Genomic DNA, 20,399 nt, shown 5'->3' with positions numbered 1-20,399 from the left:
GAACTACACCCATCACAAGGCTTTTTCCCACTGACTTCCACAGTGAAAGACAAACACATTTTTTTGAGTGTCACAACCCCTGCAAAATGGCTCGTTTCATGATCAAAATTTGATCTGTTCAGCCTGATAATATTTCGGTAGTCTAGAGGACTTGAGGGCACATGGACATTGGAGGTCTCTAGTGCCCCTGCTCTATAGGCCACACAGATAGGTGGAGGTAGTGCTGATTATCAGGGTATTTTTTTAATGTGATAATTTAATTTTTTTGGCTTTGTGCACCACTGAGCAACTTCTATACGAATGAACGGGGCCCCGCCCCCGATGTTGTATCCGGTTCTCTTTATACATCCATGCTAAACACAGCCTCACAGACATGCTAGCATACATGCAGACTGTAAATTAGGGCTGGGTGATATGGAGAAAATCAAACACTTCATTTATTCATTTATTAAAAAAAAGGAACAGTGTGCATTAATCAACATTTTAACAAATGTAAAAGCACCCGAATTAGCTGAAAGGCTAGTTTTCATCGAACATATCTTTGGGTGTCAACAAGCCATTTCTTGGCATTAAACTTAAATGAGTAATTGTTTGTGGTGCTGAATTCCACTAATGCCATGGCCTGAAGGAAAAAACGGCCTGGCTGAATGCAGTTTTTCTCATAATATATTTGACCAAATACCACAATATCGATATTGTAGGGTTGACTACACAATGATATTTTTGATGAGTAATCATCAGTAATGTGGATATTATGACAAAATGGGTAAAGACAATTAACAGAACAGTTACAACAGTCCGTTTAGTTCAGAAAATTACATCACTTTGCTGTAATGCAGCCTTTCAAACCAAGAAAAGACAACACTGATGATATTATGATATCAAAATCTAAGACAATATCTAGTCTCATATCACAATATTGGTATATTATCAATATTGCGCAGCCCCACTCTAAATGTTGTTTTATAGCGCGTCACAGTTTAACATATTGAACTGCCTTCGGACGTTTGTGGCATTTTGAAATGCAGTAACATGGGATGTTTTTAGTTTTTTGAACACTGGATCTTTATTGCACAAGAGCACAACCCCCATGAAACTGCGCACTGCTGAGTTTTTAGTGCGTAACATACCCAGCTGGACATAGATACTTCCTGTTACTTTCTGATGAACACAAAATAAGAAAACGGAGGTTTTGCAATCCTGTGTTTTCAACCCTGTTATACGAACGCATTTTAAAGAACATTTACAGTTGCACAAAAATGAGTCAATTAGGACACCTTCATGTGTTGTACTTTGGTGTTTACTCATGTTTTGATTGTTGCAAGGTTGGAGCACAAAGTAAAAAGTGGAAATTACAGAAGAAGAAAAAAGCTGGCGGATGTGATTTATCAGTGTGGGATGTGTGCTCTATTATCTGCCATTATCGTTCAAGAACTAGAAAAACATGTCTTAGTCTCGCAGTAAAAGCAACTCTCTGGTTGCATCGCTATTAACCATCTTTAAAGCATGACACAAGGCTCATTATCTGCATCTCCTGTAATGCTCTTATTACCAAACTTGTGACAAAAGTCGGCTGCGACATCATTAACTCGCTTTTGAAAAATTGTGGGTTGTGTCTATCTGTTCTTCACTGCAGAGCCATCATATGCACGCTCACAAAAACCATCTTCAGACACACAGATGTACAAATGCACAAGCATCCAGACTTTCACACATGCATGCTTACACTTCCTGTGACCTTGTGTACCGGCCATACACCGATAAATCATTTAGATATCACCAAGCTGCCCTCCCTTACAACAAAAATACATAGAAGTTGTTTCTTTCTTTTTTGACTGTCCCTTGTATTCTGTATATTTGTAACAACCCCACCCTGTATCATCCTGAGCCAATTGAATTTGAGATATTCTGCAGAAGGCCGATATTGAATTATATCTTTGTGCGTATAAACAAGGAGTCAGAAATGATTTAGGATTGTTTGAATCATTCAGATTAATCAATGCTTTGGGAGGAGCATTTTTTTTGATCAATAGAGGATCTCATTATCAAGCACATTTCAATAAACAACCACAGCAAGATATAAATGTTAGAAACCCACAAAAGGTTAGATTTGAATGTTGTGTTTAAAAAAGCACTTTAAAAAGCTGTCAGACTATTATATAACAGCCAAAAAATTAAATCCCAAGTGGTTGTGTGTTAATATTTGGCTGAATGAGCATATAACCCTGCGTTTTGTGTGAAAATCCTTGTGCTGAAAGCCCCTTGTCATAATTAGATGTTGAAGTTCTCACCCTACTGCGCAGTATTTCCTTATCTGAAAGCCATGCCTGATGGTGCTGACTTCTATCAGGTGTGTTCACCTTAAATCAATGCAAAAAGACAGCGTTGGCCCTCAGCAGGCCTCTCAGACAGCCACACCTGCAACCGCAACCTGGGAGACCACAGCAGTGTTAAACATGAGCAGCCTTTGATCACACTCCTCTAGGTTGGATCAGCAGGATCAAAGAGGATGCTGTCTCTCTCTCACACTGTTTTTAAATGGAGCAGAGTGCCTTGTTGGGAAAATGTATAGGAAATGAAACTATTAGCAGTTTGTGCTGGTTGATGCTCTGCGGTGGGGATTCATGAGAACTGTTAGCGCTGCCCCACAAACAGACTGAGATGAGTGCTGCGAGTCTGTCAGTGAAACGCTTTCTTCATAGGAATCAAAGGGATGTAAAATCAATGTTTATTGTGTTAGAGCTAAGAAAGTGCTGGAGCCTACAAAAAGGAGATGACCACTCTGAGCCGACCATACGCTGCTGTCTCCATTATCGCACCCTGATATCTGTGATTTATCAAAACATCACTGGAGAACAATTTTGAAGTGCTTAACCAAGATGTGTGCTGTTCCCTTTGAATAATGACACAGCAAAGTGCTTGAGCATATTGTTTCCTGCAAATATACAGCTCTCAATAACCACCAATTGATGAGTGGGTGCAGTGCCAGTCCGGTCGCCAAGAGAAAAAGTTAGTGTTGGGTGTTTCTGCAAACCACAAATACATTACATTTGTGTGTTTTATACATATCCCATCAATGTTTCTAAAGTGACGTATACTGTATGAGCTGACTTTGTCATCGGGGGGTGGAGCAGATGGTGGATGGCGTGCAGTGGCCAAGCTGCAGATCAATGCAGACCACTGTTCGAGGCTAACAAACAGCAAAACCAGTTGTGATTTAGCGAGTCATTGCTGTTTTTACAGCGGCTTTTTAGGCACCGAATGTTATTATAGCAGCCCATCACTGTGTTTACCAAGTCTTTTACCAAGACATCGTTGCTGTTTCTACTGGGATAGTGCCACAAAAAGTGGCTATTTTTTACAGCGACATCATGCTTTTCCTACCAAAGTAGTGCCACAAAAAATGATTGTTTTTTATTGACATATCACTGCTTTTACTGCCAGGATAGTGCCACATAAACTGGCCTTTTTTTGTGAGGAGACATCATTACTTTTCCTTCTAGTATAGTGCCATGAAAAGTGATTGCTTTTTACTGAGCATCCTGCTTTTCCCACCGGGACAGTGGCATACATATTGCTGCATTTGCTGCCAGGAGAATGCCACGAAAAGCGGTTGTTTTTTACAGAGACATTATTACTTTTCCTGGTACGGTACAGCCTTGAAAAGTGGTTGTTTTTCACAGAGACATTGCTGCTTTTACTACTTGAGTAATGGCGCAAAAAGTGGTTGATTTTTCCCAAAACTACTGCTTTCCTGCCAGGATAGTGCCACATAAAGTGCTTGCTTTTTATGGAGACATCGTGCTTTTCCTCCCTGAGTAGTGGCACAAAAAGTAGTTGTTTTTTACTGACATATCGCTGCTTTTATTGCCAGGACAGTGACATGTAAACCTGCCTTTTTTTTAGAGAGACATCGTTGCTTTTTCTGCCAGGATGGGGCCATGAAAAGTGGTTGTTTTTGCTTTGCCTACCTACTCGGGTAGTGGCACAAAAAGTGAAAATTATTCACTGTAGCATCAATGTTTTTCCTGCCAGGATAGTGCCACAAAAAGCAGCTGCTTTTACTGAGACATTGCTGCTTTTTATGCTGGTATAGTGGCACGAAAAGCATTATGTTTTACCCAGATACAGTGCTTTTCCTAGCGGGATAGTACCACAATTTTTTTTTTTTTACTGAGACATTGTGCTTTTCCTACCTGAGAAGTAGCTCAAAAAGTGTTGTTTCTTTTCTTTTTTTTAACTGACATATCACTGCTTTTACTGGCAGGATGGCGCCATGTGACCAGCCCGTTTTTCAGAGAGAGAGAGTTATTTTCTTGTCAGTATAGTGCCATTAAAAGTGGCTGTTTTTTACCAATACATTCTGCTTTTCCTACTCAGGTAGTGCCACGAAAAGTGGTTGTTTTTTACTGAAACATTGCTGCTTTTCCTTGGTGGGATAATGGCAGAAAAACTGGTTGATTTTTCCTGAAACCGCTGCTTTTCTTGACAGGATTGGGCCTCCCAAACTGGATATTTGAACCTGAAACATAATCTTTTCCTAACCTAAACCAAATGGTTTTTGTGCCTAAACTTAAACACACAATCACAGTTGTGTTGCTGAAACATAAAGTTTCAACATATCTGCTTCTTATAATGTGCAGATGTAACAGATCCATGGTCTGCAGAAATGCTCAATGCCAACATTTTTCCTGCGATTGGGTTGGCAGTCCTTATCATTAAAAAAAAAAAAAAAAGTTCATCATCTCCTCTTTTGGCATCATTATGAGCCAGTGGAGGACAGTGTGCCAGAAAAAAGAGCAACCTTGACACAGCAAGAGGCAAAGTTTATCACTTCCCAATTAGCTTAAAAGGGCAATGTGAAACCACAGACCAAACTACTAAAAGCATCGATAGGGTTTGATGTATTGTCCTAGTCATTTTTTAATAGGCTGGAGCACACTGCGGGCTTGTCGCGCGGTCCGGCCCTGACCACAAATTGCCCCAGTGTTAGCTCATCAGCTGTGTTCTGCTGTCCTGTGTCAGAGATGGAATTGTATGTAACAGCCTATAAACAGATGGTGAATGGTAGAGTTGAGCACAAAACAAATGGTTACCAAGCAACTAAAGTATAATTTTATCATCACTGAAGGAGTGGGTACTGAACATTAGAGTAGGTCTATTTGTGTTTCTGTGTGCGTTTGAGCGTAATCGCACTTCTGCTTAGTTCCCTTATTTTAATGTCCGCACAGAGCAACACAAGAAAGCTGAAATATTTGTTAAGATGTTCAGAGAAAAACAAACAAAAAACCAGCCTGTGTTCTTTCTGCCCCGTCGTCCTTCCTGTCTCTCTTTTCCCTCCCTGGCTCATATCTCTGCTTCCTTCCTCCCCTTCTTCAGGCTCCTCCACTATACCTCCGACTAAATGTCAGGGAAATGTCACGTTAATTATTCTCCAGGAGACTCCGGGCCCAATTTGAAGCTTCCCCCCTCTCTCTGTTTACATTCTTTGTGAGCCACAGCATTGTCTGTCTCTCGCTCAAATCAGATTTGAGTCACCATAAAATAAGATTGTGTCTGTCCGCTGGCAAAGCAGTGCCTAACAGTCCGATTGACGCCAAGAAAAGCCCTTTTTCACCTGCAGTAGCATTTATGTAATGTCATCTCAAATTTGGGCGGTTTCCTGTCATTAATAATCATAAATAATACCAGAAATATTAGACATCACCAAACAAGGGAGCTGAGAATATCACATAACAAGCAACTAATCCTTCCTTATACTGTCACTTATAAACAAATCACTAATTTCAGAAGTAGTGATTTGAATCTCCTTGGTAATTATTAGGACACTACAGCATAAGATTAATCATTTTGAGTCAATATTTTTTGAATATCATTAAAAATATTTCTCCCTCCTCAGAAAACCCATTACAGAATGACTCAGAAACACCAAGCCCGACTGTAAATAATCCCATTTGAGGTAGTTTTCACGAATGTTTTTAAGATTCTGTTTGATGCTTAGCAGAGAAACACAGTCCAGTATAAACATGGGTTCGGCTGCAGCCAATTTACAGAAGAAACCAAATCCATACATGAATATTTCTGTCATTTTTGTCCTCCATGAATCGAAAAACTGAGAATTACCAGTTCCTGTTCTGTCAGCAGGCATTGTGCATCAGATGGCAGGCAACAAATTCCAATTATGCTCCTCTCATGTCATGCTTAAGATGACATATAAATGCGGATTGGCTATATTCCTACTCATAAATCAGTCTGCAGCAGAATCCAAGACATGAAGCAACCAGACTAGAATCGATCACTATTTCTGACAGCTGGAGAGTCACAGCCAGTCAAATGGATAATGGTGTATAGGAAGTCATATCAAAAAAGAGCCTGTGTCTCTAGATTGAAAATTTCATGACACATCAGTGACTCTTGTCCCATTTTAAAACCATATCCTAAATATAGTAAAGTCAGTTTTATTTTTGCAAAAACCTTGCTCAAATCCCATTCAACGGTTCACAGAGGTCAGCGCATTCAGGCAGTCCTCATCAACATCAAGCTTGCCATACTGTAGCAATAAGACGGCCTTTGTCAAGGTAACTGACCGTCTATTGATAAATGGTCTCAGTTTTAGATTTCAGTGCTGCTCTTGATAGATTCATCACTCTGATTTCACACATCATCGAGACAGGAACTTGGGTAGGGCCTCAGGGTACAATTTTAAACCTGTTACCTTCTCTGTTGTAATAACAGACTCCTGTTCCTCTGTAAATTAGTTTCATTTGTGGTGTTCCCAGCCCATTCTGACTCCCTACTTACCACTGATTTATCTGTGATCTCTGCATCAGATACCGACGACCGCTATTTTGGACGCTGGCAACTACCGTAGTGTAAAGAGTGAGTAGGTCCGTATAGGGTGGGCAGGAGAGGAGGTGGATGGGTCAAACAAACACTGGACTTTCACTCAGGAGCCCACTGATCATTCCCCATGTGAAACAAGAGTCAGTGGAGTTACTTTAATAACAACTTTGTGTGCTAGTGTGTGTAGCATGCTACACTTGTGATGTATGTCACATGGTGTATGTCATGTGATGTGACATCACGTTAGTAAGACCCTTATTTATTTTAAGCCAAACCATGGTGTTTTTTTCTAAACCTAACGGTGTGCTTTTGTTTCCTAAATCTGAGAAAAAAATAAAACTAAAAATGAAATGTTATACCTACGTTGTAAGTTTATTTTTTCTGTACATTTCCTGTGAAAGCATTAATGTTTTTGGAAAGACATAATGCATGTAACAAGGATCAATTGGGCTGCTGTTTGTCAATGTCCAAAACTGATGCAGGAGGCTACCTAACACATCATATTTTAATGTTAAGTCCAAAGCGGCAGTATTTGATGAGTTTGGATGAGAACGGGCTGGTGTTCCCCAAGGCTCTATTCTTGGCACATTGTTGTTTCCAGTGTAAATACTTTTCCTAAAGCCACAATGATGACACACAGTTGTTTTTTATTTTTTACAGTGCAATCCAATAATTCCAGCAATCTATTACTTCTTGCCTACCTTAATGACATCAAATTTAAAAACTTAATGATGACAATCTGAAGACCACATTAATCAGATCAACAATTTCCACCTGTCATGTCAACAGCTACCACTTAGGCTGAGTTTATTAATAATTACCTTAGCCTTAAAGGATTGTAAATGCTGTAAAAAATAAATACATATCAGTATATGTTTTGAACCAGGTGTGTATCAAATTTTACCCTCTGTTTGTGAAGCAGCACCAGTATATCCCTTTTTCATACTATGTCAGTCTTTAAACCCCATGTGATATGAGCACCACAGAGAAAAGAGGCAGTAACACAGCCAGTATCAGATATCTCATATAACTCTCTGGCAGGAAGCTGCAGAGTGACCATGCGATGCTGAAGTCACAAATTTGTGCTTGATATGGGATTAGGGGGGAAATAACATATCAGTCTCTCCCAGGTTATTTGTCTGTGTTGTCTGTGTTTGTGTGGCACAGAGATATAAGCTGGGATCATGTGTACAGGGAGATTGAGTGCCTCGACGATTGCTTTCATGCTGGTCTCTCTCCCTGCCTGTCACAGTGTCTCCTCGTCAACAGCAGTGCCTCTGAGTGGTTATGTCTCTTCTAACTTGCCCTGAAGTAAGATGCAAATGCAGTCATAAAACTTTCCTGCAACCTCTGAAGGTTAATGTTGAAATAAACTCAAGATCTCAAACCTTAGTTGGGCCATGGGCCTATTTTGGTTTTAGCAAGTGTGCTTAGCATATAGATTTATTGACACAGAAGAGCTAAGAGAATTGATTTGCAGCTATCACCTTTGACCAATTATGTTGTCACTGTTAGGAGAACACAAGCGAACGTACACTCTTGCAGACACACACACACTGCACAGTACATGGTTTCTAAAACAGTGAAACACTATCCCTGGAGTTTATAATGGATTCTTATGATGAAGAACCCCCGCCCCCTACTCAGACAGACTGAAACCCAGGGAGATTAAGGCTGACATTCAGAGTAACCATTCTTGTAATTAATGGTGTTACTTACATCGCTACTGTATGTGTCAAAAAATGTATTAATGAAGAATTGTGACAGTAAAATAACTACCGGAGCCTGCAAACCTGTACATTTAAAGGCTAGAGGGCTGAAGTGTAGGAAGCTGCTGTTGACTCATCGCAGTGAACCTTTTTAACAAAAAGGTTGATTTTTACCAACTGAAATTAAAAGGCCACATTTTTGGACTTAATTCTGATCCATGAAAATCTGTTAAAAAAATAATTCCAATGTGTCCAAGAAAGTTGCGAGCTAGAAAGTGACCTAACTTTTAGCCAGATGGACGGTGGCACATTGAGGGTTTTTGTGTATCTGCTGAGCAGTTAGGATCATGATCTCCTAATGAAGAGAGATGGATTCACTGGACTCATTGCAAATTCTTTTGCAATTCACAGCCAAAGCTGTGAAGCACCAAAATTCTGTTTATGTGCCACGATGAAGGCATCCAGGAGATAATTTTCTCACATATGGTTAAGCTTGGATCAACTTTGGGAGAGAATAAAAGTAAGAAGCAGAAATTTAGTTTTTGACAAGTAGGTGGAAAGTGGAATTTGACAGAAACATATATGATGGATTTCAAGTCTTCATCCAAGACACTTTAACCTGCAATAATTATCTTATCATGGAGGGGATCATGCTTTTGGTTGCTTTTGTGCTCATGTGTCTGTCCGCAGCTAATCTCACAAACTACTGGACCAATCAACCTCATATTTTGTATGCACATTTATGACTGAATGCTCAATGGCCTCTCATGGTTGTAGTAATTTACCATTGATAAAAAACCTATTTTACTGACTGTTTTATACCGTCAGTGACTGCTTACTCCTCACTCCTCTTAACCTGCTGGTAGAAGTTGCAAACTTTCCACCAATTGTCTCAGCTTAAAAAAAATAAAAGGCCTTTCCTAGTCTGTTGCATGCTACATTTTTGGCCTTTGCAATTGGCTCAAAAAGTGACATCTATAGAAATATTCTGTCTAATTTTGAACCGGAGCATCTGCAGATTAATTCCAGCTGTTATGTTATGACCACTAAAGGTAGGCACAATGTGAGATCAATAAATCCCTGTTTTTGTTATATTTGTCGCCATCTTGAGTGAAAGGAAGCTAAGTGCACTTTTCTAGTTGATTTTTTGACCACTTGGGGGCCTCAGAACGAGCTGTATACATAAGATTAATGTTTATAAAGCTGACATGGCAAACATGGTAGCAAACAGTGAATGCAACATTAGCATTCAGTTATACCCCTTTTCTACCAAAATTAGTCCATGTACACAGGTTTTAAACACGGGTAAACCTGCTAAAAAATAAGCTATAGACTCCCTTCACATTGCCAGCAGACCAGAACTGTGTACACGGCTCTGCAGCAGACGAATATGCCTGTCTGTGCATTGTCCTATCAATGTTGATCGGAGCTGGAGGCCATAAATACCTCTGATTACTGCAGTCATTTGACCCAGGTGTGAATGCCAGTTAAAACCTTTCCCATTGCATTAAAGAGCAAGATGTTAGCGGGTGTTGGCAGGTTTTTGTTCAGTGGGAAAGGGGCTGTAGAGTCATATTTGTGGATACCAGACCAATAAAAGTTTCCTTTTTTGGTCTCCACTCACTTCTGAGGGAAACATCTGGCTCTTTAGTTGTCATACTGTATTTCACTGTGTTTACTAGCTAGCTGCTAACTTTGTGTGCTGTTTGGTGCTGGACAGCTAGCTTACAGGGTGTACTGTATCTATGCTTTAGTGTGAACAAAAGCCTGCTTTGACTCAAAAACCAGGACGAGGCTAACAGATGCTAAAATGCTCCTTAGAGCTGAAAAGAATTTTTCTCTGTGGATTCATCTTCACGAACAACTCCTTTATACTTTTATTATGTGTCATTTCATCCATTTGTAATGTAAATTATTAATCAATGCAGGTATGAAGCTATTCATAAAGTACAGCTTTATGTTAATATGCTTACATTAACCCAGGTCTAGTTGAAATAACCTCCAGTGTGCACTGGTCAGCTGTTTTGTCTTCAGAGCTTGTTTGTTTGGTCTGATAGCTACAGCAGCACCACCAGATGAATTCACATTTATTCATACATTTAGAGAAAACACTTGGTTAAGTGCAGATGTCCACTAAGGCCTGATAATTCCCTGTTACTGTCACAGTCAACAGTCTGCTGGGCAGATTACACAATAGTAGCAGAAGTTTGGCCTGATGGTGATAGTAAGAGAAAGGTGATGAGATTCTCAGTTGGTTTTCTTCCTGTTGGCAGCATCATTGTGCATTACAAATGTTTTAATTCAGGTTAGAAGATGCACTAATTGGAGGGTTGAATATTTTGGGCTGATGGTTGCCATTAAGAGAAGGTCATGGAGGTCTCCAGAATCAACATTTCTTCTGAGGAGGAGACTAAGGCCATGTTTACACAAAAACGATCCACTGAAAACAGAATTGTTTCTCATTTTCGTTTTGAAAAAAGTTTAGACGACAACGTTTGGATAACAATCGCCGTGCACACGGATCCGCAAAAAAATGACCAAAAACGCTGCAGTATACATGCCAGGCCAGTAGTTGGCGGTATGACGCTTACGCTTCCTTCTATAAACAAACAAAATGGCAACCGCACGAATGTTTTTCTGGACGGACAACGAGGTGGAGTTGCTACAGTAAATCTACACTATGATGGGGAAGCGTTGATAAATTCAGTAGGGTGAGCAGCACAAGCAGAGCTCGGGAGTCCACCATTGTTGTTGTGATGGTCGACTTTCTCGCGCATGCCTAGTGACTGGAAGCGTAATGCGCATGTGCGAAAAGTCTCCGTTTTCAGAGGAACTGCATATTGCAAGTTTACATGACAACGGAGACGCTGTCGTTTCCAAAAAATTGTACTCTGGAACCTGTTTTCAAAACGTTGTGTTTTCAGGCACCCAAAATGCCGCTGTCGTGTAAACGATCAGCCAAAACGCAACTGAAGTTTACCATTTTAAGTTGAAATCATTGTTGTATAAACAGGACCTAACTGTTGAACCCAGTCTCACTCTGAAGTCGTTGAAATCTGGTGCTTAGGCAGTGACTTACAGCATCAGACACTGATGAAAAAAGCCATCTTTTTTTTTTAGAGATTTTTTTTAGGGCATTTTTGCCTTTAATTGATAGGACAGTCAAGCATGAAAGAGGGAGAGAGAGGGAGTGACATGCAGCAAAGGGCCACAGGCTGGAGTCGAGTCTGGACCGCTGCGGCAACAGCCTTGTATATGGGGCGCCTGCTCTATCCACAAAGCCACCAACGCCCTGAAAAAAGCCATCTTTTAACATCGGCATGATACGCCACCAACCGCCGTTCAACTATAATGGCAACCACCCGTATCACAGGGAAACGTGGCGGGACAAGAACAAAAGTTAGGGCAGCGAAAGTCTGACTGTGTTCTTGTGTTTCAAATACATGTGCCAGACGTGGCTGTCAAAGAGGTCGGGGGGGTCTGGCACTGTGTAGTTCCTAGAGCACCTCCTCTTTTTGCATTCTTGGTATGGGATGGAAATAAAGTAGCGTTGGTTGAGCACGTCGATCAAAGGTCCATAGGTATAAAGCAGAAAGCCCTCCACAATAAGGATATGAGTCTCCTCCTCCTCCTTGTTGTCAGACTTTGGGCAGATCTCAGTATCCAGGGTGGTGGTGGATGGGTCCAACAAGCACAGACTTTCACCTGGGAGAGCGGTGTTTGTGTCCTGTAAGATTATTAAGCCAAACAATGTTCTTTTTTTTCCCAAACCTATCCATGCTTTTGTTGCCTAAACCCAATGACGTGTGCTAGTTTTTTCAAGGAAAAAAAAATTGTGGGTTTGCCCCGACCTAGTCCATTTATTTTGAAAGAGACTGTATGTAAATGGTAAATTTCCTGTGAAAACGGAAGTGTATTTTGAAAGAAGACAATGCATGTAACAAGCAAAACTTGACACGGCATCCCTGAGCGTCAACCTTTCACGTCGAATCTGGACATAGAAAGTCTTTGACTAAACGTTGATATGTGACGTGGTCGGTGTGAGAATGTGTTTATATGTTCACTGTTAAATTTAAATTTAATGCTGATCCAGTCACACATAAACAGAGAAACAAACTGGGGATGAAGGTGATTACAGGGGTTTATTATGTGATAAAACATAAGAGTGTAGGCTATGTAAGCAATGAAGATTATCAAGATTAGGATCATCAGTCATGTTGTTTTTTAACAGTTTATTTGATCAATATACATACATAGAACTGGTGAGTATTAGGCAGAGGTTTTGTGAGGAGTTAGGGACTATTTAGTATATGTTTTAACATCGTGCAGCATATTTAAGAGCTCATTCACTGTTATCGTGCAGAGGTCTGATTCTCTAGTGGTTGAGTCTTCTTTGTGAGTATTTTACAAGTCATGCCATGCATTTTGTAGTGGATAGCTCAGGATTTGTAGTGTCATCTCAGCTTTTCAGGCTTGCACAGGGTCACAGTTTTTGTACATTTCGCTGCTGTGGAATAAGTTAAGTAAGGACAGTTTGCTCGTTTTGCGCTATTTACTGGTGCAGAATTTATTTCAGTGGACATGTTCTGTCTGTGCGGTGACTAAAACTCACAAGTGTTTTTAAATTACGTAACTGTGGTCATCGAAGCAACAATCACGGAGTTCAAAGCGATTGCACATGTGTTGAAAAGAAGGCTTTGATAAAAAAATAAAATGTATGCCTTTGTCACTGATGAACACAATATACCTTCGTTCCATGGAAAAAGGCTCTGAGATTGTGTAGTGGATGACAAGAGAGTGGTGGTGGAAGAATAGTGCACCACCACTGCAAAGCTCGACAGCTCCTTTGTTCGTTCAATTTAGAGTTGAGCTGTTACGTGAGCACTGAGCGAAAGACACTGAGACTTCACTGTCCCTACGAGGAGGAAGCCTGAGGAGCAAAGACTGTAAGGGAGGAAGAAAGCGATAGATCAAGAGATCTGGAGAGTTGGGAGCTGTAAAAATGAAAGAGAAAATTACAGTGAGACGTGGAGGCAGAATCTGAGCTGCAGAAACTCAGAAAATGAAAATGAAGAAGTGGGTTTATGACTAAAGGAAAATCAGAATGTGGCAGATTATGATGGTTGAATATTCACTCTTCTTTAGCCTGTGGCAAGAGCACTTCAGATTCTGGGTTGTCAGCGTATTACATTGTAGTATTGCTCACATTTCTGTTTTAGTGTTGGGAGTCAATATGTGTCATAGGATTGTGTGGAGGCTCAAATGTCAGCAACAACAATTTCTTAAGTATCGTCACTTTCCCAGATTATTAACAATTCCTCATTTTAATATCAAGGTCAAATTTGGGTTATGCTGTTTGAAACTTCACATCACACAAAGAAATATTGCTGTAATTATAAATAAACAACAACACTGATGCTTGGCCTCTCCTCAAGACACTGCATGTACATGCACTGCAAACAAATGTAATATGGGAATGACACTTTTGTTGTAATGGAAAAGATGATTCTGTAGCGCAGTATTCTATCAACATATTGAGTAAAAATATAATTATGATAATGATAATAACAATAATATACTTAATTTTTGGATGGGACACAGTGATGTAACTGCCAACTATAAATATCTGCACAGATTCATGTAGCAAAGTTTACAGATCTGCACAGCCCCAGTTAACAGTCAATATTTTCAGAACTATTAAAATAAACAAAATGAATATGCAGTGCAAACTATGTAATGTTAATGTGGTTAATCTCTACAGTCCCTGACCTCTTCCTGCATTTTCACTTGTGTTTATTTCGGACTAAGGATGCACGATAGTATTGCACATCATTGGTATGGGCTGATAGTGGCTTTAAAATCAGATTTGGCCACCACACTTTTCTTATTATGCACAATAAATTAACATTACATACACTGAAAACTACTGTCTTTCATGTCTCCATCTGCGGTGGGCCATCACGATAAGAGTATGCATGCATAATATGATGTTAATTCCACTACAGAGGAGACATGGTGATCACTAAGATTAGGAAGTAAAGAAAGTGGATATGTTGACATCAGTATCGGTTATCAGTAAAATGAGTTGTTACATATCAGCATATTGGATAACGGCAAAAAAAATCTGTATCATCTGTCCGTCCTGGAAGAGGGATTCTTCCTCAGTGGCTCTTCCTGAGGCATGCAGGTTGGGGATAGGTTTTTTTGGTGATTCTAAATTGTCCGTAGGTGTGAATGTGAGTGTGAATGGTTGTCTGTCTCTATGTGTCAGCCCTGCGACAGTCTGGCGACCTGTCCAGGGTGTACCCTGCCTCTCGCCTAATGTTAGTTGGGATAGGCTCCAGCCCCACGTGACCCCCAAGAGGATAGGGATAGGCTCCAGCCCCACGTGACCCCCAAGAGGATAAGCAGTTATGAAAATGGATGGATAGATGAGCTGAATTGAACATAAAATGCCCATCGCAAATAGCAAGCTAACTAACAGTCAACACCTACTGGTCCAACAGAAAACACACCAACTCCCTGTCACTCTTCATCCATTTGCTTGCAAAAATCAAAACCAACCTCAGATTCAGTCTTGTTTTTGAAGAAGTCTTGTGTCCTTGGAGTTTCACCTCACTACAATAGTGTTTGTGGGGTGCTGTGTCTGCGATTTTCAGCACCTGGTCACATGGTTGCTACCATTTAATAAAGTTGTGACCTCACCTGCACGCTGTTATCGGCTGGGGGCTACACAATATTGCCCAAAGGTTGTAGCCCAGCAAATAAGACGAAAATAAGACAATACAGGCAGAGGGCAGAGTCTCAACAGATAAATACACTGTAACACACTTCTAGTTGGTCATAAGTGACGATTAAGAGGGATCATTTTGTATGAGTCTATACATTTTTTTAGGAAAATCCTGCATAGTATACCTTTAACATGACAAAAAAAACTGATGTTTAGTAATAAAACACTGAAGTCTTCAAACTACTAATTAGATATTTGTTAGATATTATTGATTTAACAACATAACCATACAACCCATGACAAGTTAGAGGCAGTTGAACCAAGATAACCTGAACACTTGGTGTGTTTGGGGGAAAGTCTTTGATAAGCACTTTCATGAAGAGTATTAGCCATCTCAGTTTGTGGTTGCCTTCGGAGCAGATTAAATTCTAAAGGATGAGGCTCATATGCGGGACAATCACCTACATTCCCAGAGGCTAAAAGAACAAAAGCATCTGGTTAGTATTTTGTTTTTGCCATGACAGCAGAAAAACAAAAGTTCAGCACCAAAGACCCAAAATCTTCCAAATTAATTCTCATCATGCTTTGTTTTCATAAACATGTCTTTGGCAACAAAGTCACTCTGGGACACAGATGCCTGCCTGTTCATAGGAAGAAAGAAACAGCATGTATTGTTAAAATGATGAAATATTTAGCATTATGAAAAAGAAAAGACTACTTAAGCAATTTGAGCATGGACAAGCAAGTTACGTAATACTTTTTAATGTCTTGGCTCAATTTTCTGTACAGCAAAATGCAAAATATATGAGAACAACCTTTGTCTCCTCAACATGAAGACATATACATTATGTGTGTCCTCTATGAAAAAGGTGCACCCTGGCAGTGCACTGTATAGTCTGTTTGGTAGTTTTAGTCTTGTTAGTTGCAGTGACATGCGGTCTCACTGATAGATATGATCTGTATGTCAGTAAGTGAGTGATTAATTGTGAAACTTTGTGTTTCCTGAATTAGTAGGTTGTTTCTCATGAGAGTCCTCATCAGTGTCACAACTGTTGAATCATAGAAGAACGTGTGACGTGGTTTACTGTAAGACGATGATGTGTATGAGCAACAATGTTCCCTTTTCTGAGGCAAGAGTTTTATTCACAGCTGTGAAGTGTCTGCATGGCAGCAATAGTTTTCTCCTCTGTCACAAGAATTGTGACGTAAATTGTGATTTAACATAATGCCAGATATGAGCAACACACCACTACCTGGAAGCAAGGTTATCATAGTTAATTAGAACTAAAATAAAAACTAAAATAGATGTAAGAACATTTTAGTTAACTGAAATAAAAATTAAAACTAATAGCAAATGTCTTTAGTTTTAGTCTATGTCAGCTCAGTCAAATTTTGCAACACATCAAGCACAAGAGGGCATTGGGCATTTTATTAATGACTGTGAGTCATGTAGACATCATGTAGTCATGTCATGTAGTCATCGCCTTCACAAAGTGTTTTGTTTGTTATTGTAATTCCTGTTCTGAACTTCTTAAATTTTGTCCCTGACAAATACCCCCTGCAATATAATAAAACAAATAAAATTAAAATGAAAACTAATACTGAAACTATTAAATCAAAACAAAAACTAAATAAATGAATGAATGAATTAGATTTTTTTTTTTAAATAAATAAATAATTCAAATAAGCAAACCAACTCTGGAAAGTAACCGGAACTAAACTGAACTGAACTGAAATTAAAAATTAAAAATTAAAAATTAAAAATTAAAAATTAAAAATTAAAAATTAAAAATTAAAAAAAATGAAATAAAATAAAATGAAGTAAAATGAAATGAAACAAAACAAAATAAAATAAAACAAAACATATAAGAACAGAATAAAATAAATAAGAAACTAATGAAAAATTCAATAACTTTGCCTGGAATGTGTGTGATTGTTGTTTTGCAGGACAAAACAGTGGTCCCATTTTAAAGACTGAAAAACCCAGAAGTAAAATTAAAACTATTTCACTGATGTGAACACAGACTTTGAGTAAACATAGTAGAATTTAGATCCAAACCCAGCTCATGCTAAAAATACAAAGATATAAACCAAAATCTCTGGAGTAGATTTACATCTAATTGCTTTCACTTATATCATTTACACTACAGTCTATAAATATTATCTGCCATGTCTGTAACTATGAGTCACTACAATGAGAAAATCACACGCTCTCTGAATGATAAGTACATACAGACATCCAGGCAAATCACGGTGGCTCTCTGAATGATAAGTACATACAGACATCCAGGCAAATCACGGTGGCTCGGTCGGTGAAGCTGCACACTGTGATGGATATATGGATCCGACATGGGACCTTTGTCACATGTCATTCCCCACTGTCTCCGAGCACACTGTCCAATGAAGTAGAAAATTACCACTACAGTCAGGCCGAGGTGTAGGCTATATCATGACCTTTTATGTCTGCGCTGTGCAATTTATGGCATATACAGTAACAGGTAGCCTATATGTGATATACCAGTGTATATATATATATATATATTTTTTTTTTTTATAACCATTCGTTCATTTCCTTTTTTCATCATTTCCTACACATACAACCGAGCAGAGTGCTCCTGAGGCAGCAGCTGCTGTGCGCAGAGAAGCCACGTCACCATTACTGTGATATGCAACCCCCTGCACACCATATCCAATACTCAACATCTTTATATGTGTGCGCAGAACAACTGGGTCTATAAATCAGTACTCTCATTTCCAGGAGCTGCTCCACTTGTTGTAGTTGCACCAGCTTCCCTCATTGGAGGATTTCACTCCACTGTGCAGGCTGTGCGGTCAGGTGAAGGAATGACTTTGAAGAAAGTGTGAAGGGCAGAGGCAGAAATAGAAACCACTAAGGTGAAGGGGAAACCTTCATCAAGCCAATGGGCGATTGTGAGAGTGGGGAGAGAGCACTTGACTACTGGTGCGAGACGCCTTTCACCTTGATGAGCACCCCCCCCGGGACTGCTTTCAGGTTTAACACGCAAGCCCAGATGCAGGCACACACACTCTTACAATATTTGTTGCGTTATTTTACTTCTTTACTGTCATCTGGTGTTATTGATGCTTCATCTAAATTCAAATTGGACATTCGCTAAGCCCCGCCCCTGAACGGTGGTTGTCCAATCATAGCTTAGCAACCAAAACTGTGCTTCTGTTCTGTTCTTTACATGCTGCAGCAGTGCAGGCTGTTCTCATGCACCATTTGTACATAGTAATGTACTAAAATTTGTACATAACCATCGTAATCATGAACCAATAATTTGTGTATAACCCACATATTTAGAAAGGCTGCAATCACGTGACCAATGCGCTGACAGGAGTATAAAAGGAAGCGGGTCTGTAAGGAGGCAGGTTGGGGTGGTAAATGGGTCACAAAACATAAGACCCTCCTCAGTAGAACAGTGTGGGGAAGCGTGTGAACTTTATGTGAACTTTGAGTCATTTTAAAGTACGTCAGCACTATGTTTCTTTTCCTAAACCTTACCTCCGTACTGTACGTTAAGTGCGTAACATCAATCAAGGGGGGGTAATTTGTATGATATCATACCAACTGGAGCTGATGAAACACTAATAGCTTTGAAAGAATTTGGATGGTGTCTTTTTTGTTACTGTTGTTGATTCAGGACCGAAAATACAAAAGCAAAAGTGGTACTGATTTAACAGTGTGTCTGTTTACTCACTTGCTGTTATATCCAAGACCAAGGAGCAAACTACATTATTTTGTTGGGTTAAAGGTTACGTTTTAAGAGGCCCTGGTCACAATAGGACAACCACTGTGTAGACTTTCCACATGGTGAGGCTACTGTACAAGAGTTTAGGGTAACGTTAGCGACTTTGCCCTACTCTCATTGGATTTGGGTTCATTTTCACTCCCACAACCAAAGGCCTTATGTCCTATTATGTTATAAGTGAACAGTACTATTAATATAACACAATAATAGCCCACAGTCAAAGATATTCTATAACAACAGATACCGCATTACAAAATGCACCAATGATACAAAGTGGTGTACACTGGTCTCCTAAGTGGGTGTGGTTGTGTCCCTCCCGCATACCCCCAACTCATTTTGAAGTGTTGTGAACGTTGTGTGGATGAATGAAATCAGATTCCAAATAATATAACACTAATACAACACTATATACAGTAAAAAATTAATGTTTGTTCCTTATTTTGCCACTCCATTTTATCTGCTAGCTCAATGTCTGATATCAGCCTAGTGTAAAATCAGGTCAGTTGTCACCAGATCTTGCAAGAGTATGTTGCTTAAACAGAGACAAGTCTGAAACCAAAATGAATTTTCTCCTGATGTGTCCGTCTGGAAAACAAATGCCATTTCAGCATCAGAATGTTTAGAAGAGTTGGGGCTTGTGAAAAATGGGTCCAATATTTACCTTAGTGACTATGTGGCAAAGGAAACAATCATAATCTGTACTCACCTTCCCATTCACATGAATAGACTCAGGGCCACCACTAGTCTCCTAAAGGGGCGGGGCGGTGGTGAAACCAACTCGACACAGATACAGGAAAAGAATCTTAAATGGGCCGTCTCAGCGGTCTCTGCTAAAGTATAACCACTGTCTAGCTTGTTCAAGTTTATAAGCTAGGCAGCCAAAAAACAATTTGAGTGTTAATTTTTTTCTCATTATACTTATAATATGAGGATTTACTGGCTCTACACTGGTTCAACAACCAGTGAAGACGCTAACCTTTTGCCTTGGAAATCCAGCTTTTAGACTTGGGGCTCTAGTTTCCCGGCGCAGCGCAGAGCTAGTTTCAAGCAGCACAACCTGAGGCGCGCTCAGTTTAGTAGTTTGGCAGACCAAGGTGTGCTGAGATGGGTGTGGCGGCGCAGCAGGGGGAGGTGTTGACAGATCCAGCTTGGCGCAGTGACAGTTTCGTGCCAAAAGGCTTCGCCGAAGGTGCGCTAAAAGCTTGCCATCTGAAACCACGTCTACTGTCAACGCAGGGGGAACGCAGCTGGTGTAAGCCGAAGTTTGGCTGACCGGTGGACAGTGCGCACACGTCACCATAACCTCACAGGCAGGTTTCCAGAATATCAGGCACATTAACGATG

The 20,399-nt window shown here is 39.9% G+C and overlaps 1 protein-coding gene across 1 annotated transcript in view; it reads left to right on the top strand.

Annotated features, from left to right (window-relative positions):
* The window catches only part of kcnb1 (potassium voltage-gated channel, Shab-related subfamily, member 1), a 47,988-nt gene that overhangs the window by 6,622 nt on the left and 20,967 nt on the right, over window positions 1-20,399 (top strand). The gene's annotated exons all lie outside the window — the stretch shown is intronic.

Source organism: Epinephelus moara, chromosome 24 (assembly GCF_006386435.1).
Source record: "Epinephelus moara isolate mb chromosome 24, YSFRI_EMoa_1.0, whole genome shotgun sequence".
NCBI lineage: Eukaryota > Metazoa > Chordata > Actinopteri > Perciformes > Serranidae > Epinephelus > Epinephelus moara.
The sequence above is the reverse complement of the archived record's forward strand: the minus strand, read 5'-3'. Positions and strand labels throughout refer to the sequence as shown.